The sequence below is a fragment of the Corythoichthys intestinalis genome, chromosome 16 (assembly GCF_030265065.1).
Source record: "Corythoichthys intestinalis isolate RoL2023-P3 chromosome 16, ASM3026506v1, whole genome shotgun sequence".
NCBI classification, from domain to species: domain Eukaryota; kingdom Metazoa; phylum Chordata; class Actinopteri; order Syngnathiformes; family Syngnathidae; genus Corythoichthys; species Corythoichthys intestinalis.
In genome coordinates this window covers 52,400,465-52,412,603 of record NC_080410.1, presented here as the reverse complement: position 1 = coordinate 52,412,603, position 12,139 = coordinate 52,400,465, and the positions used below count along the sequence as shown (strand labels likewise).

The 12,139-nt window shown below is 41.6% G+C and overlaps 1 protein-coding gene across 1 annotated transcript in view; it reads right to left on the bottom strand.

Annotated features, from left to right (window-relative positions):
- gjc1 (gap junction protein gamma 1) overlaps positions 1–4,373 on the bottom strand; it is a 78,367-nt gene extending 73,994 nt beyond the window's left edge. Inside the window, exon 1 of the mRNA XM_057860757.1 lies at positions 4,229–4,373. The gene's annotated coding sequence lies outside the window, so the exon portion shown is untranslated. The remainder of the gene's footprint in view (positions 1–4,228) is intronic.
- Positions 4,374–12,139: the final 7,766 nt, after the last annotated feature.

The window sequence follows — 12,139 nt, the reverse complement described above, 5'->3', positions numbered from 1 at the left end:
TGAATTCAAAAGGATGTTTTGCAGGAAAACCTGAGGCCGTCTGTCAGACAGATGAAGCTAAAAAGAGGATGGATGCTGCAACAAGACAATGATCCAAAACATAGAAGTAAATCAATCATCTTCAGAATGGTTTCAGAAGGACAAAATACACTGGAGTGACCAAGTCAAAGTCCAGACTTGAGCCCCATTGAGATGCTGTGGCATACCTATAGACAGCGATTCATGCCAGACATCTGACTGAACAACAGCAGTTTTGTAGAGAAGAATGGGCCAAGATGAGTCCTGATCGATGTGCCAGATTGATCTGCAGCCAAGGGAAGCCTCTGGTTGAAATTACTAGTGCCAAAGGGGGGGCCACAAAATATTAAATGTGATGGTTCACTTCATTATGATAATAATACATTTTATTTATAATGCACTTTACATTTGAAAAACAAATTTCAAAGTGCACATTACCATATAAAAAAATTATAAACAAGACTAAGAATAAAAGAGTAAAAGCAAAAACTGACAGAAAAACAGATCAAATCAGATAAAACTAAGATAGTCAGATAAAATTAGCCAGAGTAAGCTTTTTGAAAAAGGTCAGGTATGGTTTTGTGTCGTCAGCATAACAATGGAATTGTATTCCATGCCTGCTGATGACACGACCGAGGGGTAGCATGTAAATGGTGAAGAGGGTTGGACCGAGCACAGAGCCCTGGGGGACTCCACAGATAACGGCGTTAGATTTAGCATCCCCCAGGGCCACAAACTCGGTCCTTCCCGTGAGGTATGAATTAAACCACTGAAGGGCAATGCCAGAAATACCTATATCGTGCTGGAGGATGTGATGATCGACAGTGTCAAATGCAGCAGAGAGGTCAAGAAGGATAAGTACAACCAGAGTCAGAGGTCATCAGAAGGTCATTGGTGACTCTGATGAGCGCTGTCTCGGTGCTGTGGGATGGACGAAAACCGGATTGGAATTTTTCATATAAACGTGTAAATAAAAAGGTGGTTGTGAAGTTGGATGGATACAATTTTTTCAAGAATTTTGGAAATGACAGGGAGATTACTTATTTTCCCCCCTTTTGTTATTGTTTGCATACTACCCTCATTAAATATGAAAACATTTGGGTGGTTTTAGTTAAAGCAGACAGTTTTTTTCCATCTGTGTGGTTTTGACAAAGATCAGATCACATTTGATGGTGATTTTCTGCAGAAATGTGAGAAATTCCAAAAGGTTCGGATACTTTTTCATACCACTGTACTTTGTGATCGTTGGATGGATTGCCTGTCCAAATGGAAATGGACGTTTATTGCCGTCAACGGCAGGCAATGAGTAAAAGAAAAAAAAAAAAACATTTAAAAAACCCAATCTTCTAAAAATGGCATGAGTGGGCCCGATTTCACATCACGTGACGGGATCGGGGACATCCCTAGGACTATGCGCTCATTGCCGGGTATGAATCACATTCACATCCCTGCGTGAGCAGCGTAAAGGTCCCACTTTCTGGTCACCGAGCCAATTCCGCTGCATTTTTAAAAAATTGAATTCATATCATACTCATTTTGTGCAGCACTGAGGAGGAAAGTCATCACATCAGAGCTGGCGGCTCATAATTCAAATCATCTGGCGACAACCGCAGCGAAGCCACTCCGTCATCGGGCCCAACGCTGCCAGGTGCGGGGCGCTCCCACGGTTAACTGCGCTGAATGATGGTGGGACGAGGAAGACGGTTGGGGGGTGGGGCGCTATCAGGAGATGATGTTCAGTAGCTTATCCGTGACAAGAATCAAGCTAGTGCACAACATTAGCGACTGAAATATACAGGGTGCCCCCCCCACCCAAAGAAAATGTATCCATTCTTTCGCAGTTGGTATTCAAATGTTCCGATTTTTTTTCTTTGTAGATTAAACTAGTGCTCCAAACGATTAATCGACTGATTCAATTAGTAATAGCCTCAAATTAAATGTTGCTGCGTCGAGTATTCATTTAATTAACGTGACCTTGTAATGGTTTATTTTGAAAGTGTTTGCATTTAGTTTTATTGATTTGGGTGGATACACTATCCTTTAGTGGCGGCAGTGAATATGATGTAACTCATTTACAATGGCTGAATCCACCTGGTCCCTGTTAAGACCAACATAAGCTCAATTTATGCATTTGTAATGTATTTTATAGGTATATTTCGTCATTTTTTGTGGGAATATGTGTTTGAATGATTTGTTAAGAGCATTGTAAAAAACATGTTAGCATTTTATAGCATTTAAGCTAGTGGACTTTTGCTATGCAAGTTAGCCAACGGTTCTTTTGTTGTACTTAGAGCTCTTTTTTAAATACTATTTGAAGCTAAACTCAGGTATTTTATTTTGTTATAGTCGATTATTCAAACTAACTACCGTATTGGCACAAATATAAGACGGCCCTGATTATAAGACAACCCCCTCTTTTTCAAGACTCAAGTTTGAAAAAAGGCTTTTTGAACACCAAATTAATTTTTATACAGAAAATAATTACATCTGAAAGAAATGATTATAACAATATATTTGAGAGAAAAAGCATGTTATTTTGCCTCATTCAAATCTTAACATTTAAATATGTAAACTAAAGTGCAATCACATTCGTAAATGAATGGCGTCTGGTTTTTGAAATGTAAAGAAACCAATCTATTGTGATAAAACAACAAAATTGCAATAACTGCATTAACCATCAAAGTGAAGTCTAACTGTAACTGTAGTCTTGAAACAAATCTGAATATGGAAAAACATTGCAATAAAATAATGCAAACTGGTTAAACTAAAAAGAGTAGCTGAGATCTGTCATGACAGAACATCGCTTGCTTCAATGATATCTGGCGCCATCTAGCGTTGTGAATGGGTATAATGTCTAGACCGCGAATATAAGACGACCCCCTCTTTTTCAGTGTTATTTCAATGCAAAAAGCACCGTCTTATATTTGGGCCAATACGGTAGTTTAGATTAATCGACAACTAAAATAATCGATAGCTGCAGCCCTTGATTAAACCCAATGAATCAATGATGGCAGCCAGACTAAACTTTGAAGAAAGAAAATTCATTCTCAAATGCTGGAAGTATGTGAAAATGTCGTTATAAGCTCCAAAAGGGGTAAATACATTTTTCGGGGACACCCATTAAATCCAGGATTTTTGGGGGGACTAATCATCAATGTATCTTATGTTGAACAAAGCAGAAATTTACACAATGCTTCCAAAAAAAAAGTCCATTCTAATGTGTCAGCTCCAACTAAAGACCTAATGGTTTTAAAAGCACTATGATTCATTCCCAGATACATTCATTTACACATGTGCAACACATGGATAAAAATGGGTTTGTATGAACTCATCCTAAATTCCCACATCCATCTAGGACAGGGGTGGGCAAACCGGTCCTCGAGGGCCGCAGTGGGTCCTGGTCTTTGTTCCAACTGATCCAGCACCGAGCTTTTAACCAATGAGGTTTCAATGGAAACAAGAAGCACCTGACTGCAATCAACTGATTGCACTTATAACACACCAGATTGGTGAAAAGGTGTCCTCTTGATGGGTTGCAGCAAAAACCCGCACCCACAGCGGCCCTTTGTGGAATAGTTTGCCCACCCCTGATCTAGGAAATCTCGACTACTTCAATGGACTCATGAGACCATATCCATGGGAACTATTCAGAACGAGGATCTTCCCACCTTACAAAAACATACAGATTGTGGCACTGCATGAAAAAAACACTGTCTGCTTTGGAGCTTAAACTGTTGTCTGACATTTTGTATTTGTCAGCTGACAAAATTAGCATGGAAAAGCAGCAATGTTTTCTATCCACAAGAGGCCGAATTCTGCTACCTATCAAGCCATTTTTGGCCACCCTTTGACACACAGTATGGACAATAAATCTAAAGGTGTGTTCAAAAATGGGCACAGCATTTATTTTCTGTATTCATTCATATCATAATATAATATTAAACTCAACCTTACATTGGATTGTTTTGAATGAATAAGAAGGTGAAAACTGAATTGCATGCTGTTGCCGGGCACGAGCTCCAATTAAGACGCGCGTGCACAGCAGAGGAAGTCGTTAATGTGTGTAAATGTCACGTGAAACCATTCCTCGTAGATATTCGACCTCATATGAAATGTGAAAAAATCGTTTTGTGCACGAGCTGCTTGATGGGGTTGGGGGTCACATCAGTACACATATGGGCTGGGATCATTCAAAAATATGTTGGCTTACCGCTGTGCGAGCCTGTGAAGATGCTTTTAGGATTCAAGAAGCCCAGGAGGTGGAGAAGGTCTTTGGACTTGGTTCGGTCCAAACTTAAAAATCTTCCGGACTTTTTCTGCTAAAGTCTTTGTTTTTTTACGGTTTCATCCCCCCCTCCACCCCCAAGCCTTCTTCTTTCTTCACACCGCACCCCCACTCTTCTGTTGTCCACGCATGTCAGCCTCCCTTTTGCACAGTGTGGTCGGTCACTATGTGGTCTGCTGCGTAAAAGCGGTGCCGTGCTCCTCGCGGGCCCGTTCCGTCACAGCGGTGCCGGATGATGGTGACGATGTTCGGCTCATGTTGACGCTCTCATTCGAACCCACTTCTTGTCTTTTTTCCCCCCGCGCCTCGTTCCGGTGGAGGACCGACTCCTCGCGATGATGGGCGCTCACGAGTCGGTCATATGCTACGATCAGGCTCGCTCACATGGTTCCCCCCAGTATTGTCTTCCTCGCTCCGATCCTCTCCACATCCTCCGCCGACCTCCGACTCGCCGATCTGTTGATCACCGGAGAGCAGCGCTCAGATCGCGGGGAGGGGCCGGGAGGCGGGGTGCCGGTCATCGGTTCCTATTTTTCTGGAGATCCTTCCGCGTGCGAGTCCGATGGCAGCCGAACCCGTGGTTCGCTCTTGAATGACAGCTCGGGAGGCTTCTCGTTGGCAGGCGGGCGGGAGCGAGCGAGGCGCGTGCACATCCGTGACCAAGCACGCTGCCGTTGGGTCAGCATCTGTTTAATAAAGGAGCAGACACCAGAAAATCATGATGCTCATATAGAAATATATAACCAAAGTATTGTGAAAGGCTCACACATAGCACAGCAAAAGTAGGTGGATCACAATTAAGTAGAAATGTTTTCATGAGCGGCACGCCGAAGAGTATTTTGCGCGTCCGCCTCACAGGTCTGAACTCAAGGTTTCAAATTCAATCCCGGCCTCCGGCCTGTGTGGAGTTTGCATGTTCTCTTACGTGGGTCTTCCTAAAAACCAAGGGCAAAGGTTTGGTCTCAACATTGGTAGGGACCATATAACAGCATAACCTGCTTGTATACTTTATACTGGGTAGGGGACATTAATAAAACCGACTCTGTTGTACCCTCGGACTGCAGGACAGCTTGAACTTGTTTGGCTTGAGATTGCCCATGCTTCGTCACAATTTTGCTTCTTGAGTCCTTAGACAGTTCTTTGATCTTCTTTCTTTTCTCCATGCTCAATGTGGTACACACAAGGACAGAGGTCAAGTCAACTTTAATCCATTTTAACTGGCTGCAAGTGGGATTTAGTTATTGCCACCACCTGTTATGTGCCACAGGTAAGTAACAGGCGTTGTTAATTGCACAAATTAGAGAAGCATCACATGATTTTTTTCAAAGGGTGCCAATACTTCTGTCTAGCCAATTTTTGGAGTTTTGTGTAAAATGATCATGATTTAATTTGTGTTTTTTCATTGCAAGCAAAAGAAATGAAGATATTACTACCCAAGCATTTGTAATTGCAATCATTTTCTGGGAGAAATGGAGCATTATCTGACAGAAATGCAGGGGTGCCAATACTTTTGGACAGCACTGTAAGTGAACAATGTATGTAAAGGCCACATCAAAAGACAAATAAATAAGATAAATAAATAACAAATACACTGACACTTCAAATGACACACATTCTTTTCATTTTTCAAGAGTCCAATATCAACTTAAATGCAGGTTTGGTACAGGAGAGGGGGTGGTTTCACTATTGCCGTGTCTATTGAAATGCCCAATTCTTGTCATTTCTGTTGAGTACATTTTGGCAGCCCTCGAGGGCCCCTTCATTGGCCGGGCCCCGAAGCAAACGCCTGGATTTCCTGTCCGCTAGCCCCGCCTCTGGTTAACTCATTAGCTGCCGCTCCATTTTAACCAGGATAGGCTGGCAGTGGCCTCAGCGTCAAAATAGACATCAATGGCAGCCAAATGGTTATGATTTCTGCTAAAATGGTCATTTAACCAATCGTTTACATCAGTGATCCCAAACCACAGGGCCGGGGACCGGTCCGTGGCGCATTTACTACCGAGCCTCAGAGAAATAATAACTTGTTAACGACCGCAATCTGGCCTGTGCTTCTCGACTAATCCAAGTAGAGATTTGTGTAGGTCGCCCACTAGTGGTTGGCCGCCATTTCTGGGGTGTTTGCACACCTATCGACTAATTCGAGTAGAGATTTGTGTACTTTGCCCTCTAGTGGTTGGCCGCCATCACTGGGGTGTTTGCACACCTATAGCAGCCCAGCGTCAGTCAACGTAAACAGTAACGTTAGCTGTTGTTGGTTGTGTGCTGCGGGCGGCGATGTCTTTGGAAAGTTTTTTTACGGTCACCTGCTAAAACAGAAAAAGTCCATTCTGCAGAATATGTAGCTAAAGGCTAGCAAACTGAGAGCATCAGAGCTCGTACTCAACCATATTGCTAAAGCCAAGGAACCTTTTGCGATAGGAGAAGAACTGATTATGCTTGCATCCGAGGATATTTGCCGTCAAGTTTTAGGAGATACTGCTGTCAATAAAGGTCGATTCAGCGTATAGTGAGTGACATTTTCCCTGCACTTAATGTTCATTTTTAGCCCCGTCGTGTTATTTTATATTTACTGTCATTTTCTGCCACACAGTGCTGTTCCATGAAAAAAAAGCCCACATCACACCGGTCCGTCGTGCAAATAAGTTTGTGGACCACTGGTTTACATTACCACATGGTTTACATTTTGGAGATTGACTTTTTTCCCCGTTTTGTAGGATTTTGTGATGAGACAGTGGTCTGTGATTTCCTCATTGCAGAAATGATTCAGGATTTGAAGATGCTGCAGGGGTTGGTCGTCACGCCGTCACGTGCATTGTTTTAAGGGTAGGGGTGAATACTGGGATGACACTCTGGAGACCACATTTTGAAGGTCACATCCCTGGAAAGTCCGGGTCTTGTCTTGGACTGGACTCGGGATTTGGGTGGAACGATCCACTTGTAGGTGAGTTTCAATTTTGTGATGCTAGGCCCCCACAAAAATGCAGTAGGGCCGAGAACGAAAAGTGGAATATGGTATGTGGCAAAATGGATTTTGACATGTGGCATTTTTTTTTTTTGCATGTGGCATTTTTTTTTTTTGCCATGTTGCAAAATGGATTTTGCCATCGGGCAAAATTTGGACATGCATAGCTGTCAATGGCATGGACGTGCATGGCCTGCAAAAATGCCATTCCCCCCCCCCCCCCAAAGAAAAATGCCACATAGCAAAATCTGTTTTGCCACACAGGAAAAAAATGCCACATGGCAAAATCATTTTTGCCACATGACAAAAAAATGCCACATAGCAAAAAAATGCCACATGTCAAAATATATTTTGCAACAAGGCAAAATAAATGCCACATGTCAAAATACATTTTGCCACATGGCAAAAAAATGCCACGTGACAAAATCAATTTAACGACATGGCAAAAAAAAAAAAGCCACATTGCAAAATCCATTTTGCAACATAGCAAAAACAAATGCCACATGGAAAAAAAAATGCCACATGGTAAAAGAAAAGCCACGTGGCAAAAAAAAGCCACATGGCAAAAAAATAAAATAAAATAAAATAAATAAAATGCAACATGGCAAAATCCATTTTGCCGCGTGGCAGAAAAATGCCACATGTCAAAATACATTTTGCCACATGGCAAACAAAATGCCACATGGCAAAATCAATTTTACGACATGGCAAAAAAAAAAAAAAAAAAAAAACACATGGCAAAATCCATTTTGAACATAGCAAAAAAATATGCCACATGGCAAAATCAATTTTGCCACATGACAAAAAAAATGCCATATGGCAAAAGAAAAGCCACATGTCAAAATACATTTTGCCACATGGCAAACAAAATGCCACATGGCAAAATCCATTTTGCCACATGGCAAAAAAATACCACATGGCAAAATCCATTTTGCAACATTGCAAAAAAAATGCCATATTGCAAAATCCATTTTGCCACATGGCAAAAAAAAAAAAAAGCCACATGGCAATACCACTTTTGGTTGTTGCCGTCTCTCCAAAAATGGGCCTGAAAGATCTATGAGCCAATGAAGCTCATTTAGCAAACAACATTAAAGCTATTACAACAGGAGCTCGTTGATCTATTTCCTTAGTTTGAGTGTCGTAAGTGGTAACGTGCCAATGTTGTGCGGTCAATATAAACAGGGATCATTTGGAGAAAATTTGGTTCGTTGATCAATGGCAGCCAATAAGCTAAAAGACAAAGATGGCGGAAGAGAAGGTCAGCCCAGATGACGAGGGGTCCATCTTGGCCCCGAACGCACCATAAGACTGTGCCTTTCTTCAGCATATTCTATATTTAGCAGCGCATGGGACCACAGATTGTAACAAGTGCTCGGGGGCCCTTCAGTGTTCAGACCGGCAAGAACCGCCGCCGCCATCCGTCTCGTGGCCCGGGGCCGGGAACGCTCGGCGACTCACGCCAGAGCGCTAGAGGACGACCAATGACGGGGTCGTGTCATCTGAAGTCTGTCGTCTTCTGCTAGGGCTTGATATCAAAAAGTGCTGACTTGAGAGACGCATAAAATGCAACATGTTTGATATTGGTGTGTGTGTGTTATGTATTGTTAACATTTACAGGCACATGGGAGCCATTTTCATACTTTGCAAGCTTTTATCAACTACTCAGATGATGACACTATTTTGATTGGTTTTATTTGGAAGTTGGACTTTTGGCAGGTTGTCATTAAAACATACGTTGTTTCTTTATAGACAAATGATCAATGCGCATGAATTTTCTGAGTGTTTTTTATGAACTAGAACACAATTTAAATGAAAATATCCATTTTTTTTTTTTAAAGAGTATGGCAGAAATTGCACGAGTGCACTCCATTAAAAACGTGTTATGTAAGCATGTAAGCATGTCAAAAACGAAGACACTACTGTCATTTTACATGCATAAAAATCAATTTGGCATTCAAATCGGCCACAACACAGCATCGAGAGCGTGCTTATCAAAGTCCTAAATGATATTCGTCGGAAAAATCATCTGTTCTGCTACTATAGGATCTCCGTGCCGCACGGTTGATCACAACAGACTACTCAGCAGGTTGGAACAGTGGGTAGGGCTCACTGAAACTATTCTTTGGTGGTTCACATCCTTTTTACATGATAGGGATTTTTTTGTGTCAGTCGGAAACCTTCAGTCAGAACGAACCAAATTCATGAGTCCCTCAAGGGTCCATTCTTGGATCATTCTTATTTAACATCTACATCAGTGGTCTCCAAACTATTCCACATAGGGCCGCAGTGGGTGCAGGATTTCACTCCAACAAAACAAAACCACACCTTTTCACCAATCTGGTGTTTTATAAGGGTAATCAGTTGATTGCAGTCAGGTGCTGAAACCACATTGGTTAAAAGGTCTGTGCTTGATCGGTATGAACAAAAACCAGGACCCACAGCGGCCCTCGAGGACCGGTTTGGAGACCCCTGATCTATATGCTTCCCCTAGCTCAGATCATGGAACATCTGACATCACCCCTTTGCAGATGACACACAACTCTGCATTTCTGTGTCCCCACATGATTATGGTCCATTAGTCTCCGTGAGTAAATGCATTCATCAAATCATTGAATGGATGTGCCAAAAACTAAATATGGAAAAGACAGAAGTGATCATTTTTGGGCCCAAAAAAAGGAAAGTTCTAAAATAAGCACGCACCTTAGCACAATGTCACTTATAGCTACAAATCAAGTCCGAAATCTTGGCGTAATTATTGACTCAGACCTAAAATTTGATAACCATCGAAAGTCCGTCACTAAATCTGCTTGTTACCACCTAAAACATACAGCCAGATTCAAGGGGCTTCTGATTCAACGAGACATGGAAAAATCTATGCACGCATTCATATTCAGTAGATTGGACTATTGCAACGGTGTATTTACAGGTCTTAATAAAAAATCAGTCAGGAAATCTGCAGCTAGTACAGAATGCTGCTGCCAGAGTCCTTACAAATACATGGAAACTGGACCACTTTACACCTGTTTTGAAATGGTTGCACTGGCTTCCAGTGAGTCAAAGGATAGACTCGCCGTTTACACAGATTAGGATAGCCTGGTTTTATTTGCTTAAGGGTTTTTTAATGTCTTTGGATTTTATCGGTTTTATTTGCTGGACTTTTATCGCGATGTGCTGTCTTTGTTTTATTTATTTTTGTTGTTTTTAAATTTCATTGTATAATATTTTCCTGCCTTTTATTCATCTTGAGCCATGTTTTGTTGTAAAGCACTTTGAGGGCTTTCGGGTTTTGTAAAGGGCTATATAAATAAATTTGATTGACTGTAAAATACTACAAACCACTTAATGGCCTTGGACTAAAATAAATGCTTGATTTCTTGGATCGCTATGAAACATCTAGACTGGTTTCCTGTATGTTCCAACAACAAGAACCAAAAACGCTTTTATCACAGCATATCCATAACTGTCTATATACTGTACTTAACATTTCAAGCTATTTGCTTTTTATTCCTTTTCTGCTTTATTTTCATTTCTGATTTCAATTATTTTTTTATTATTTCAAATCTATTTGTGGTTTAATGCGATTTTTATGTATGATTTTATTTAGTTTCGATTGTCTTAAACGTTCTTTTGATTGAATGTGATTTCTATGATCTTCATGTGATGTAAAGTACTTGCAAATGCCTTGTGTTGAATTGTGCTATACAAATAAATTTGCCTTGCCTTTAAATTGAAAATGTACAAATTTATAGTTATTCCACCCAAAAGAATGCATCAGGGAACGCCCACTTTTTTCCCAGCAATTCTGGTTGTGACATCACAGGCAGAATTGTTGATCATGTTTCACTTTATAATGCTGTGCTAGTTAAAACTTGTTGACAGAACGCTCACATGGCAACAAGAAGGATAGCACCGCAGCAGAATGCAAAAAAATCTGGAGCTCATTCTGGCTATGAAATCATCAGGTTTGGAGATTTTTTATATTTCAAGTCATGGTCACTCTGTTGGATGAATTTCTCCCCAAGCCACCATTAAACATTTTTGGACATTTTGGATAATTGCCCGATTTTCTGCGATAGAAAAGTAAAAGGTGGCTTTTTATATGACATTGTCTCCAGTTGGGAGGTGACTCAGTGACCCTGCCTGACGCCGTCCTCGCCATCTCCATCACGGCCGGGACAGTAAAGGCCGACGGGGTTGTCGGCTTTCGCGGCGTACAGTCAGCATCGTTGACGGACTGAGCCGTTTCGACACCCTCTCGAGTCTAGCGAAAGAGAAATCTATCAGTCAGCATCATGTGTGGTCAGATGATGTAAACTCTCGAGTAGACATTCTTGTCTCAGTGGACAGTAGCTCTGTAAGCTTGTGTATCAAATAACTCCAAAGTATTCAATATTTATTTGTATTTACATCGCAAGTCATGTAGGTTCAGTGTCTGCTCTGCCATGTTGCATCAGTCTTCTTTTTTCTTCCCAACCTTGGCTCGGTCCCGGCCTGCCTCCATTCATTCGTCGGGCTGTCCATCAGTCACGGCCCACACGGTGTCCAGAGGCGACACGGCGATGCCCGCGAACGCGCCGCCGCCCGCTGCTCGCTTCAAAACTTTTTGACTCTCTGGAAGTTGCTGTCCAGCTTCCATTGGAGTTTTGTGTTTTTGGACGCGACATGGAGGAATTCAATTGAATTTTGGTCTAAAGCTAAAAAAGTGACATTCGCAATGGTCATACAGTGGAATGAAAAAGTATCCGAACCTTTTGGGTTTTCTCACATTTCTGCATAAAATCACCATCAAATGGGATCTGATCTTTGTCAAACTTACACAGATGAAAAAACACTGCCTGCTTTAACTAAAACCACCCAAACATTTATAGGTT